At 39.6% G+C, this 14,671-nt stretch overlaps 8 non-coding genes across 8 annotated transcripts; 4 read left to right on the top strand and 4 right to left on the bottom strand.

The window, feature by feature from the left end:
* Positions 1-8,941: 8,941 nt before the first annotated feature.
* Positions 8,942-9,025, top strand: TRNAL-CAA. The gene has a single exon. It is a non-coding gene; the product is annotated as a tRNA-Leu (tRNA).
* A 277-nt stretch (positions 9,026-9,302) lies between these two features.
* On the bottom strand, positions 9,303-9,376 carry TRNAN-GUU. The gene has a single exon. It is a non-coding gene; the product is annotated as a tRNA-Asn (tRNA).
* A 520-nt stretch (positions 9,377-9,896) lies between these two features.
* Positions 9,897-9,980, top strand: TRNAL-CAA. The gene has a single exon. It is a non-coding gene; the product is annotated as a tRNA-Leu (tRNA).
* An 876-nt stretch (positions 9,981-10,856) lies between these two features.
* TRNAL-CAA lies at positions 10,857-10,940 on the top strand. The gene has a single exon. It is a non-coding gene; the product is annotated as a tRNA-Leu (tRNA).
* A 277-nt stretch (positions 10,941-11,217) lies between these two features.
* TRNAN-GUU lies at positions 11,218-11,291 on the bottom strand. Its single transcript has one exon. It is a non-coding gene; the product is annotated as a tRNA-Asn (tRNA).
* A 479-nt stretch (positions 11,292-11,770) lies between these two features.
* TRNAL-CAA lies at positions 11,771-11,854 on the top strand. The gene has a single exon. It is a non-coding gene; the product is annotated as a tRNA-Leu (tRNA).
* A 280-nt stretch (positions 11,855-12,134) lies between these two features.
* Positions 12,135-12,208, bottom strand: TRNAN-GUU. The gene has a single exon. It is a non-coding gene; the product is annotated as a tRNA-Asn (tRNA).
* Positions 12,209-13,045: 837 nt separating this feature from the next.
* TRNAN-GUU lies at positions 13,046-13,119 on the bottom strand. Its single transcript has one exon. It is a non-coding gene; the product is annotated as a tRNA-Asn (tRNA).
* Positions 13,120-14,671: the final 1,552 nt, after the last annotated feature.

Genomic DNA, 14,671 nt, shown 5'->3' with positions numbered 1-14,671 from the left:
TCTAACCAACTAAGCTATTCCAACAAACTCTAACCAACTAAGCTATTCCAACCAATCATCTCTTATAATCCAAGACTAGTATTAGTTAATATTGTCTACTTTCCTTCTCGCACACTTTATTATGACCAACCGTTGGTTGATATTGTCTACTTTCGTTCCTTATGTATCATTTGTTGAACACATCTCTTTGTGGGAACTCTCACACTTTAACACAAATAAGTAGGGTGGAGGGTATTTACTTTGTGTTTCTTGGGACCATGAGACCAACCGTTGGTTGATATTGTCTACTTTCGTTCCTTATGTATCATTTGTTGAACACCAACTCTCTGTGGGAACTCTCACACNCCAAGCATTTTGCCAATGGCATTGGGATGACCTTGTGTTCTAGGAGGAACTCCATCCCAAGTACCACATCGAATTCGTCCATGCGAACCACGACAAGGTCTAGCTCTCCAGTCCAATCCCCTATTTTGAAGGGGACTCCTTTGGAAACTCCCACAATAGGCAAGGCCTCGGAGTTGACAGCTTTCATTTTCCCCGGGTCTTTTCCTATGGTGAGTCCCAATCTTCTGGCTTCTTGATCGGCAATGAAGGTGTGGGTTGCTCCAGAGTCTATCAGAGTGCTCTTGCTCGGTTGAGAGTTTATTGTGGCATCTACGAACATGAGCCCTTTCTCTATTATCTCCTTGTCCTTCTCTCCTGTGCCCCTGATATCAAGCATCAGGGTTGAGAACTGTCTGACTTAGTCCCGTATGTTTNTTTTAGCACCCTTATTAGGATTGTTTCGTTCCTCTCTCCAACAGCTAGTAGATATTATCTATTTTAATCCGTTACGTATCGTCATCAGCCTCACAGTATTAAAACACGTCTACTAGGGAGACGTTTACACACCCATATACGGAATGCCAAATTCCCTCTTAAACTAATCTTGGAACGCATAGTAAGTTCTGGTCCTTGTAAGATGGTGTGGGTTAAAATCCCACTTTTGACATCTCATATTATTGTTAGGCAAAAAGCGAGCCAAAGTAGATAATATTTACTTAGGGTCGAAAGCTTAACAAATGATAAGAACTTAGTAGATTCCAAGTGTCAAAACATGGTTGAGTTAGTTCTCGTCACGAGACCATCACAAACCAACGTTGATTGAAAATTTGTACTAGAGAGAAGCACCAAACACAATTATAAGGTATGCTTCATTCTCATCACTAGAAAGAGGGCTTGAACCTCCAACATTGTGGTTAACAGCCACAAACTCTAACCAACTAAGCTATTCCAACAAATTCTAACCAACTAAGCTATTCCAACAAACTCTAACCAACTAAGCTATTCCAACCAATCATCTCTTATAATCCAAGACTAGTATTAGTTAATATTGTCTACTTTTCTTCTCGCACACTTTATTATGACCAACCGTTGGTTGATATTGTCTACTTTCGTTCCTTATGTATCATTTGTTGAACACATCTCTTTGTGGGAACTCTCACACTTTAACACAAGTAGGGTGAAGGGTATTTACTTTGTGTTTCTTGGGACCATGAGACCAACCGTTGGTTGATATTGTCTACTTTCGTTCCTTATGTATCATTTGTTGAACACCAACTCTCTGTGGGAACTCTCACACTTTAACACAACTCTATGTGGGAACTCTCACGCTTTAACACAACTAAGTAGGGTGGAGGGTATTTACTTTGTGTTTCTTGGGACCATGAACTAAGTAGGGTGGAGGGTATTTACTTTGTGTTTCTTGGGACCATGAACTAAATAGGGTGGAGGGTATTTAGTCAATCTATTCCTAAAATTTTCAACTTTTTCCCCTAAATCATTTTCCTAAATTTATTCCTAAAATCCTAAATCATTTTCTTAACATAAATATAGTCACTCATGCAATGGTTGGGCTTAACCCTATTAGGCTAATGATGATATTTTAACACTCCCGTCAGTACTAGTTCTCATTCGCTGCACCACAGCGAAAGCTCTCATATGGGCAAGTATTCAGCTCTTTTGTAGACAAGTCTACTACTTCCACATGCTTTGTTCTGCCATGAAACATCGAATTTTCTACTAGACAAATCACAGATTGGTTGTTGCATTGAAGTGGTATCGAATAGTCAACTTTCTGGTGCCAATCTTTCATCAGAAGTTTCAGCCATGTACATTTTTGAGCTGCTCCCGCCGCTGCTCTGTACTCTGCTTCTCTAGTTGACAATGATACAGTTGGTTGTCTTTTGTTACACCAATAAATTGTTGTCGAACTGAGCTTGAACACATACCTGGTGCTTGATCTTCGAGTATCGTGATATCGATTGACATATCTCAAGGTCCATCGAGCCGCATGCAAATGAGGCTTCTTTAGACTTCACAGATACTGACTAAGGACTCCAACTTCATTTTCGAATCCATTTGTTTGGTTCATGTAGATCTCCTGGTCCAACTCTCTATGCAAGAAAATATTCTTCATATCCATTTGCCAAAATTTTCAATCTTTATTTACCGCAAGTACTGAAGAAACTTGTACAATAATGATCTTTGCCACTGGACTAAATGTTTCATCATAGTCTAGTCCATATTGTTGAGAGAACCTTTGATCTACAGTCTGAGTTTTGTATCTCACGATTGATCCATCCGGGGTATACTTATTTTGTAAATCCACTTGCAAAAGATAGATTTAACATCTCTTGATCTTGACACTAGTTCCCAAGTTTGATTTTGCTCCAGGGCTATAATTTCTTCCTCCATCACTTTTTGCCAAACCGAGTTTTGTGACACATCCTTATATATCTCTGGCTTATTAACTTCGTCTTCTACAATAGTTGTGTTGGCATACTCTAGACATGGCTTTTGGATTATTTCTAATTGTCTTAGTTGTTGAGGTGCCCTTTGTTTTTCACTAGGTTCGCTTGGTTGAGTCACTTCTTGTTCACCAACACTAGCATCACTTGAATCTTTAGGCACATCAACACTTTAGCAAATGTGTACCGTTTGTTCCACCATCTTTTGTGGAAGAATCTTTTCAGTTTTCTCTCCTGTCAGAAGAATTTCTTCAATTTGCTCAAGGCCTGGTAATACTTCCTTCTCTGAGGGAAACCCCTCTTCCATTGCACCACTTTGATTGTCAATCATGTGGTTTGGGTATCCTGAATCAATGATCCAATCATTCTCATAATCGATATGGTCTCCCATCATCGCCATGAGTGCTAGCTCATCTTCTTCTATGGCATACAATACCTCTACATCCCATTCCTCCTCCATCTCCCTGTTGGAGGATGCCACATTGCTTTCGATAGATTTTTTCTTAGACCAACAATCTCTAGACATGTGGCCCTTCTTCCAGCAATTGTAGCGAATGCCTCTAAATCTCTTCCCATGAGAGTTATTGTTATCATTCTTCTAAGCTCTCCCTGGTTGTACAGTTCCTTGGTGACTTCTTCTTTTGTCACCATTGTATCCACGTTTGGTAGACGACCTATTATTGCTCAAATTTTCACTTGTGTAGAGTGCTTCTTCTTCACCCTTCAATGTGATGCCTCCTATTTGTTTAGCTATGGCTTCTTGGCTGGCTAACAAATTTTTAAACTCTACAAGTGATGGTTAAGTGGATCATCCTTGTACAACAATAATAAAGCTTCTCTATTCTGGTCGCAATCTGTGGATTATAATCCTCTTCATTCAAGATTCTACAATGGCAGACTTCGGGTCCAGTTCAGTAATTTCCCGATAGATCGACTTGACCTTGTGGAAGTACTGAGCAATCGTCATGTCACGTTGTGAAATTGACAACAACTCATTCTCCAGAAGTTGTAGCCTCGTATCGTTCTTCTTTGAGAACAACATCACAAACGTGTCCCATACTTCTTTTGGTGTCTTGTCATCCCAAATATGCTCTAACATCTCTTCTCTGATTGTGGTCGTCTGCCTGCTTTGATTCTCCATTTGCGCAAGGCACCGTTAGAATCATCCTCTAGCGGCATAGTTTCACACCCGCCAATGATCTCCTAAAGATCATGTCCTTGTAAATAGGACATCATGCAAGTTGCCCAAGTGTTGTAGTTGTTGTTGTTGAGTTTTTTTATCCTCCAATGATTTGGAAATCACCCATCGTGTTGGCTATACCTCAGTAATACTAAACAAGCTCTTTCGACAAAAGACTTGTAGAGTCACAGACTACTCACGACACAAAATAAACTCACTCACTACTAATCTCAAGAAATTGTTTCTAATGTGGAAGATCAGGCAGAGTTGCAACCACAATGCATACTAAGAATTCCAAGAAGAAATTGTTTCTAATGTGGAAGATCAGGCAGAGTTGCAACCACAATGCATACTAAGAATTCCAAGCGATCAGATAACCCACACTAACTTGTCAGGCAGAGTTGCAACCACAATGCATACTAAGAATTCCAAGCGATCAGATAACCCACACTAACTTGACTCTGATACCAAATTGTTGAACACAACTCTCTATAGGAAACACTCGCACACTTTATTAAGATCAATCGAGAAGAGATTTACAAAACACTCTATAGACTACTACTTTGTATTGCTTGGGATTTATGAACTAAGTATGGTTCGAACAACGGTACAAAATAAAATAGAATAGAATAGAATAAATAATAATAAAATCGTAAATAATACCATCTCTCCACTAATACAACCAAACTTCTTCCACAACTGTCTCAACACCTCCTCCAATTGTCAAACAATTCTAAAAAAACAAAAAAAAAATGGTAAATTTCCATGAGAGAGATGTTGTTATTCTTGGAAAAGAAAAAAAAAATAAAACAGAATGAAAAAAAACGTCAGATTTGAGAAAAACGAAAATGGCCTTCACCCGTAGAAAATGAAAATGGCCTTCACCGGTAGGCGTAGATTTACTGAAGAGGGGTGTGGTTGTAATGGTACACATTAAATCCTTTTAGTTTATCCTAAATTTCATTCTAGGAAATCACAACCAATTATATCTAAAATCTTGACTTCACAATTATTTAGGTCAATAATTTTGTATGAATTATGGTAAATCATTAGCTAAATGATGATTAAATTAGAAACTAATACTATCTATGAATGTAAATCAAGAATAAAAAAATAATAATAATAAAGAAACAGGAAAGATTCGGAAAGAAAGATCCATTAGAATACAAGGAAGAAAAATACAGAGAATCCAAAATTGAAACAAGAAAACAAAAATATAGAAACATGAAAGATTTGGGGAAGAAGAATTCATTAGAATATAGAGAATAAAAATAGGCAGGAGAAAGGCCTAACAAAATCAAAAGAAAAAAAAAAAGGGAAAATACATAATACTATTAACAACAAAAAAAAAATAAGAGTAAAGAACTGATTAAAAATTGGCTAATAATAAATGTGAAAGATTTGGAAGTAAGAGAAAATATTTCTGAACACAAATTAAAAGATAAAGGGAGGTACATGTACACACAAAGAAAAGGGAAGATCAGATTAAATATCAATAAGAAAATGAAAGATCATAAATATTAGACGGCAACAAAAAAATGAAAGATCAGAAATATCATAAGGCAACAAATATTAAAAGATAAGGAGAGTACATATAGAAAATGAAAGGTCAAATTAAATATCAAATGGCAAGAAAGCACGAAATACTGTCACTTCAAATAATTCCATCAAATTCTTAAGATGGTAATACTAGAAAATGAAATCTTAATAAAAATAGAGTTATATATATATATATATTATAGATGGATGTTATAACCGTTCCAAGACTTTACTCATACAAAGTCTTTAATGCTCGCATGAAGTCTAGCACATGAACCATTGTAAGAGTTAGAAAGTTGAACGGGAAATTGATATCATGGATTCATATAGGTTGACTTGAATACAAAGGACAAAATCGAACTTTCATTAAGGATAAATTGATAACACTCGCCTAAGCTAATCAGGTAAGTGAACTTACTATAGGATAGGCTAAAAATTGTATAAATTATGATGATGTATGAACTGTGTCGGACGATGTCATATGATAGTATGTGATGATGTATGAGTTATGACGATGTATGATGTCGTATACTAGTATATGATGATGTACGAGTGTATGATAATGTATGAGTTATGATGTTTGATGATGTGCATAGTATATATATATTTCGATGAATGACGTATTTGATATGCTTGATGCACTTTATGGCAATATGATGAGTATGATGATTGCGTGATGTTTTACCTTAATATGATGAGTATGATGATTGCATGATGTTTTACCTTAATATGATGATGTTTTCCATATTGAGCATGTTATATGATGATGAGTGCCATATTGCATCATGTCATTAGATCGACATAGGACACAACTCTAAGAGCATGAAAATGATATTAATATAAATATCCATGAGTATGTATTACCTAGATTAACAAAGAGATGAGACTAGAAGGTTGTGTCAGAAGAGACATTATGATGGATTTAGAGGGACCTCATGCATATTGTATAATCATAAGCATAGGGCTACTTCCTTTAGAGATGATGAGTGCGGATGCGCACAGTATGATGATGAGTGCGAATGTGCACGAGCACAAATGCACACAGATGAGGGTGTTCATGAGGTGCATGACACTATGGAGTTTCGCTGACCTCTGGACGTCGCTACAGATTAGCTTGACCAGAGGGACAAAAGGTGTGCGAGCGCCCTGAAGATTCACACTCACACGTGTGAATTGTGTGTAGGGAAGTACTACACATCCAATTTGTCGAGGCACCCCTTAAGATGATTAGAGATATGTCCTTAAATCATGATTGCATGTGTTTGCATTTGCATGGCCCCCTATAGTGCGGCCACTTACTGAGTATTCTTTGAAATACTCAGGCCGTGTGCCACATCATTTTCCAGGTGAAGACAAGGCGCACTTGTATGGAGGATGGCGGTATCACGAGTAGAGACTGTGACACGTGCATAGAGTAGACTCATTTAAATTTCTAGTTTAAGTTAGAATTTGCATTTCATTGTTTTAAATTATTTTGTATTTGTTTTTATTTTTTCTAAATTTAAGTATTTCGTATTTAAACACAACCATGACTCATATAAGAGTTATAAGCATGAAACTTTAGTAGAGACTCTGAGTATGTGGAAATTTAGGGTCGGTGGAGGGGTACTAGATATAGTAAATCTATTCCAAAAATTTCTCAACATTTTCCTAAAATACCTAAATCATTTTCCTAAATTTATTCCTAAAATCAATTATTTTCTTAACAGAAATATAGTCACTCATCCAATGGTTGGGCTTAACCCTATTGGGCTAGTGATGATATTTTAACTTCGTTATCAACCTCACAGTTTTAAACCGAATCTACTATGGATAGGTTTTCAGACCCTTGCAAGAAACGTTTCTTCACCTCTCTAATGGATCTGGGATCTCACTATCAACCCCTTCTGAATGCCAAGAGTCCTCACTGGCACATCGCCTATGTTTCTTCACCTCTCTAATCGATCTGGGATCTCACTATCAACACCTTCTGAATGCCAAAAGTCCTCGCTGGCACATCGCATAGTGACTAGCTATGATTTCATTTGTAAAAGTCCAAGCCCACTGCTAAAGTCCAAGCCCACTGCTAGTAGACATTGTTAATTCTTGCCCAGTGGGTATTGTCATGAGTCTCACAGTTTTAAAACGTGCATATTAGGGAGAGGTTTTCGCACCATAATTAGGATTGTTTCGTACCTCTCTCCAACAGCCAATAGATATTATCTACTTTAATACGTTACGCATCGTCGTTCTCTCTAATCGATCTGGGATCTCACTATCAACTCCTTCTGAATGCCAAGAGTCCTCACTAGCACATCGCCTAATGACTAGCTTTGATTTCATTTGTAAAAGTCCAAGCCCACTGCTAGCAGACATTGTTCATTCTTGCTCAGTAGGTATTGCCATGAGTCTCACAGTTTTAAAACGCGCCTATTAGGGAGAGGTTTTCGCACCATTATTAGGATTGTTTCGTTCCTCTCTTCGCACCTCACTAGCACATCGCCTAGTGACTAGCTCTGATTTCATTTGTAAAAGTCCAAGCCCACTGCTAGCAGACATTGTTCTTTCTTGCTCAGTAGGTATTGCCATGAGTCTCACAATTTTAAAACGCGCCTATTAGGGAGAGGTTTTTGCACCATTATTAGGATTGTTTCATTCCTCTCTCCAACAGCCAATAGATATTATCTACTTTAATCCGTTACGCATCGTTCCTCTCTCCAACAACCAATAGATATTATCTTTTTTAATCCGTTACGCATCGTCGTTCTCTCTAATCGATCTGGGATCTCACTATCAACTCCTTCTGAATGCCAAGAGTCCTCACTGGCACATCGCCTAGTAACTAGCTCTGATTTCATTTGTAAAAGTCCAAGCCCACTGCTAGCAGACATTGTTCATGATCTGGGATCTCACTATCAACTCCTTCTGAATGCCAAGAGTCCTATGGCACGTCGCCTAGTAACTAGCTCTGATTTCATTTGTTGTGCCAAGTAACTAGCTCTGATTTCATTTGTTGTGCAAAGTAACTAGCTCTGATTTCATTTGTAAAAGTCCAAGCCCACTGCTAGCAGTTATTGTTCATGATCTGGGATCTCACTATCAACTACTTCTGAATGCCAAGAGTCCTCACTGGCACATCGCCTAGTAACTAGCTCTGATTTCATTTGTAAAAGTCCAAGCCCACTGCTAACAGACATTGTTCATTCTTGCCTAGGAGGTATTGCCATGAGTCTCACAGTTTTAAAACGCGCCTATTAGGGAGAAGTTTTCGCACACTTATTAGGATTGTTTCGTTCCTCTCTCCAACAGCAAGTAGATATTATCTATTTTAATCCGTTACGTATCGTCGTCAGCCTCACAATTTTAAAACGCGTCTACTTGGGAGACGTTTACACACCCGTATACGGAATGATAAATTCCCCTCCCAAAACAATCAAGGAATGCACAATTAGTAGTCAGGATGGTCGAGTGGTCTAAGGCGCTAGACTCAAGTTTTGGTCCACGTAAGAGGGCGTGGGTTCAAATCCCACTTCTGACATCCATTCATGTTTATTGTTAGGCAAAACTCGTGCCAAAGTGGATAATATCTACTAACAACGTTATGGGATTGTGTTGAAATTTTCAACGCTAAGAAATGGAACTCGTTCCGTGGTGGATATCAATTGAACTCAGCATTTCTTTTTAAAAGTGTCAAAACATGATTGTTTAGTTAGTTCTCGTTCACGAGACCATCACAAAATCGATGTTGATTGAAAATTTCTACTAGGGAGGAGAAGCACCAAACACAATTATAAGGCATGCTTCATTCACAACATCGCTAAGAGAAGGGCTTGAACCTCCAACCTTGTGGTTAACAGCCACACGCTCTAACCAACTGAGCTATTCCAACCAATCATTTGCTACAATCCAAGACCACCATTAGTTGATATTATCTGATTTCGTTCTTTACGTCTCGGTATCTCCCTCACGGTTTTAAACTGTATCTACTATGGATAGGTTTTCAAATACTTGTAAGAAATATTTCTTCACCTCTCTAATCGATGTGGGATCTCACTATCGACCCTTTCTGAGTGCCAAGCGTCCTCACTGGCACATCGCCTAGTGACTAGCTCTGTGTTCATTTGTAAAAGTCCAAGCCCACTGCCAGCATACATTGTTCATCCTTGCCCAGTAGGTATTGCCATGAGCCTCACAGTTTTAAAACGCGCCTATTAGGGAGAGGTTTTCGCACCCTTATTAGGATTGTTCCGTTCCTCTCTCCAACATCCAGTAGATATTATCTATTTTAATTCGTTACGTATCGTCGTCAGCCTCACAGTTTTTAAACGCGTCTACTTGGGAGACGTTTACACCCATATACGGAATGATAAATTCCCCTCCCAAACCAATCCAGGAATGCACAATTAGTGGTCAGGATGGCCGAGTGGTCTAAGGCGCCAGACTCAAGTTCTGGTCCTCGTAAGAGGGCGTGGGTTCAAATCCCACTTCTGACATCCATCCATGTTTATTGTTAGGCAAAACTCGTGCCAAAGTGGATAATATCTACTAACAACCGTTATGGGATTGTGTTGAAATTTTCAACGCTAAGAAATGGAACTCGTTTTGTGGTGGATGATATAAATTGAACTCAGCACTGCGTTTTAAAAGTGTCAAAACATGATTGTTTAGTTAGTTCTCGTTCACGAGACCATCACAAATCGATGTTGACTGAAAATTTCTACTAGGGAGGAGAAGCACCAAACACAATTATAAAGCATGCTTCATTCACACATCTCTAAGAGAAGGGCTTGAACCTCCGGCCCTTGTGGTTAACAGCCACACGCTCTAACCAACTGAGCTATTCCAACCAATCATTTGTTACAATCCAAGACCACCATTTGTTGATATTGTCTGATTTCGTTCTTTACGTCTCGGTATCTCCCTCACGGTTTTAAACTGTATCTACTATGGATAGGTTTTCAGACACTTGTAAGAAATATTTCTTCACCTCTCTAATCGATGTGGGATCTCACTATCGACCCTTTCTAAGTGCCAAGCGTCCTCACTGGCACATCGCCTAGTGACTAGCTCTGTGTTCATTTGTAAAAGTCCAAGCCCACTGCCAGCATACATTGTTCATCCTTGCCCAGTAGGTATTGCCATGAGCCTCACAGTTTTAAAACGCGCCTATTAGGGAGAGGTTTTCGCACCCTTATTAGGATTGTTTCGTTCCTCTCTCCAACATCCAGTAGATATTATCTATTTTAATCCGTTACCTATCGTCGTCATTCTCACAGTTTTTAAACGCGTCTACTTGGGAGACGTTTACACACCCATATACGGAATGATAAATTCCCCTCCCAAACCAATCCAGGAATGCACAATTAGTGGTCAGGATGGCCGAGTGGTCTAAGGCGCCAGACTCAAGTTCTGGTCCTTGTAAGAGGGCGTGGGTTCAAATCCCACTTCTGACATCCATCCATGTTTATTGTTAGGCAAAACTCGTGCCAAAGTGGATAATATCTACTAACAACCGTTATGGGATTGTGTTGAAATTTTTAACGCTAAGAAATGGAACTCGTTCCGTGGTGGATATAAATTGAACTCAGCACTGCGTTTTAAAAGTGTCAAAACATGATTGTTTAGTTAGTTCTCGTTCACGAGACCATCACAAATCGATGTTGATTGAAAATTTCTACTAGGGAGGAGAAGCACCAAACACAATTATAAGGCAGGCTTCATTCACAACATCGCTAAGAGAAGGGCTTGAACCTCCAACCTTGTGGTTAACAGCCACACGCTCTAACCAACTGAGCTATTCCAACCAATCATTTGTTACAATCCAAGACCACCATTTGTTGATATTGTCTGATTTCGTTCTTTACGTCTCGGTATCTCCCTCACGGTTTTAAACTGTATCTACTATGGATAGGTTTTCAGACACTTGTAAGAAATATTTCTTCACCTCTCTAATCGATGTGGGATCTCACTATCGACCCTTTCTGAGTGCCAAGCGTCCTCACTGGCACATCGCCTAGTGACTAGCTCTGTGTTCATTTGTAAAAGTCCAAGCCCACTGCCAGCATACATTGTTCATCCTTGCCCAGTAGGTATTGCCATGAGCCTCACAGTTTTAAAACGCGCCTATTAGGGAGAGGTTTTGTAGATATTATCTATTTTAATCCGTTACCTATCGTCGTCATTCTCACAGTTTTTAAACGCGTCTACTTGGGAGACGTTTACACACCCATATACGGAATGATAAATTCCCCTCCCAAACCAATCCAGGAATGCACAATTAGTGGTCAGGATGGCCGAGTGGTCTAAGGCGCCAGACTCAAGTTCTGGTCCTCGTAAGAGGGCGTGGGTTCAAATCCCACTTCTGACATCCATCCATGTTTATTGTTAGGCAAAACTCGTGCCTAAGTGGATAATATCTACTAACAACCGTTATGGGATTGTGTCGAAATTTTCAACGCTAAGAAATGGAACTCGTTCTGTGGTGTGGATATCAATTGTGAACTCAGCACTGGTTTTTTAAAGTGTCAAAACATGATAGTTTAGTCAGTTCTCGTACACGAGACCATCACAAATCGATGTTGATTGAAAATTTCTACCAGGGAAGAGAAGAACCAAACACAATTATAAGGCATGCTTCATTCACACATCGCTAAAAGGAGGGCTTGAACCTCCAACCTTGTGGTTAACAGCCACACGCTCTAACGAACTGAGCTATTCCAGCCAATCATTCGCTACAATCCAAGACCACCGTTAGTTGATATTGTCTGCTTTCGTTCGTTACGTCTCGGTATCTCCCTCACGGTTTTAAACCGAATCTACTATGGATAAGTTTTCAGACCCTTGCAAGAAATGTTTCTTCACCTCTCTAATCGATGTGGGGTCTCACTATCGATCCCTTCTGAGTGCCAAGCGTCCTCACTGGCACATCGCCTAGTGACTAGCTCTGATTTCATTTCTAAAAGTCCAAGCCCACTGCCAGCAGACATTGTTCATCCTTGCCCAGTAGGTATATCAATGAGCCTCACAGTTTTAAAACGCGCCTATTAGGGAGAGGTTTTCGCATCCTTATTAGGATTGTTTCGTTCCTCTCTCCAACAGCCAATAGATATTATCTATTTTAATCCGTTATGTATCGTCGTCAGCCTCACAGTTTTTAAACGCGTCTACTTGGTTGACGTTTACACACCCATATACGGAATGATAAATTCCCCTCCCAAACCAATCCAGGAATGAACAATTAGTAGTCAGGATGGCCGAGTAGTTTAAGGCGCCAGACTTAAGTTCTAGTCCTTGTAAGAGGGCGTGGGTTCAAATCCCACTTCTAACATCCATCCATGTTTATTGTTAGGCAAAACTCATGCCAAAGTGGATAATATCTACTAACAGTTCCGTGGTGGATATCAATTGTGAACTCAGCACTGCTTTTTAAAAGTGTCAAAACATGATTGTTTAGTTAGTTCTCGTACACGAGACCTTCACAAATCGGTGTTGATTGAAAATTTCTACCAGGGAGGAAGAAGCACCAAACACAATTATAAGGCATACTTCATTCACACATCGCTAGAAGGAGTGCTTGAACCTTTGACCTTGTGGTTAACAGCCACACGCTCTAACCAACTAAGCTATTCCAGCCAATCATTTGCTACAATCCAAGACCACCGTTACTTGATATTGTCTTCTTTCGTTCGTTACGTCTCGGTATCTCCCTCACAGTTTTAAACTGAATCTAGTATGGATAGGTTATCAGACCCTTGCAAGAAATGTTACTTCACTTCTCTAATCGATGTGGGATCTCACTATCGACCCCTTGTGAGTGCCAAGAGTCCTCACTGGCACATCGCCTAGTGACTAGCTCTGAGTTCATGTTTATTGGTAGGCAAAACTCATTCCAAAGTGGATAGTATCTACTAACAACCGTTATGGAATTGAATTGTGTAGAAATTTTCAACGCTAGTAAATGGAACTAGTTTCATGGTGGATATCAATTGTGAACTCAGCACTGCTTTTTAAAAGTTTCAAAACATGATTGTTTAGTTAGTTCTCGTACACGAGACCATCACAAATCGATGTTGATTGAAAATTTCTACCAGGGAAGAGAAGAACCAAACACAATTATAAGGCTTGCTTCATTCACACATCGCTAGGAGGGCTTGAGAACCTCCCACCTTGTGGTTGCTCTAACCAACTGAGCTATTCCAGCCAATTATTTGCTACAATCCAAGACCACCATTAGTTGATATTGTCTGCTTTCGTTCGTTACATCTCGGTATCTCCCTTACGGTTTTAAACTGAATCTACTATGGATAGGTTTTCAGACCCTTGCAAGAAATGTTTCTTCACCTCTTTAATCGATGTGGGATCTCACTATCGATCCCTTCTGAGTGCCAAGCGTCCTCGCTGGCACATCGCCTAGTGGGTAGCTCTTATTTCATTTGTAAAATTCCAAACCCACTGCCAGCAGACATCGTTCATTCTTGCCCAGTAGGTATATCAATGAGCCTCACAGTTTTAAAACGCGCCTATTAGGGAGAGGTTTTCGATTGTGAACATTAAAAGCGTCAAAACATGATTGTTTTGTCAGTTCTCGTATATGAGACCATCCCAAATCGATGTTGATTGAAAATTTGTACCAGGGAGAAGTACCAAACACAATTATAAGGCACGCTTCATTCACACATCGCTAGAAGGAGGGCTTGAACCTCCACCTGGTGCAAACTGAGCTATTCCAGCCAATATTTTGTTACAATCCAAGACAACCGTTAGTTGATATTGTCTGCTTTCGTTCGTTACGCCTCAGTATCTCTCACGGTTTTAAACTGAATCTACTATGGATAGGTTTTCAGACCCTTGCAAGAAATGTTTCTTTACCTCTCTAGTCGATGTGGGATCTCACTATCGACCCCTTCTGAGTGCCAAGTGACACAATCGCACTTTCGAAGGCAGCGGACTAGCGATTGTGCGGCACTCACCCTCCAGCGGCAAGTGAGTTAAGCCAATTTGTTCTTGCGTCGCCTACAGCCAAGCGACGTACGGTCGAGCCACTAGCCTCGGTTTTAAAAGAAGGTTTTAGAAAACGAGGAGAGAGAGAGATTTTAGAAAGAGAGATTTTAGAAAGAGACGTTATATAAGCAAGCAAGAGAAAGATAACAACGGCTTAGCATATATAACCTTGGGTAGGGAGAAG

This window comes from Cucurbita moschata, unplaced genomic scaffold (genome assembly GCF_002738365.1).
Source record: "Cucurbita moschata cultivar Rifu unplaced genomic scaffold, Cmos_1.0 Cmo_Scf00135, whole genome shotgun sequence".
Taxonomy (NCBI): domain Eukaryota; kingdom Viridiplantae; phylum Streptophyta; class Magnoliopsida; order Cucurbitales; family Cucurbitaceae; genus Cucurbita; species Cucurbita moschata.
The sequence above is the reverse complement of the archived record's forward strand: the minus strand, read 5'-3'. Positions and strand labels throughout refer to the sequence as shown.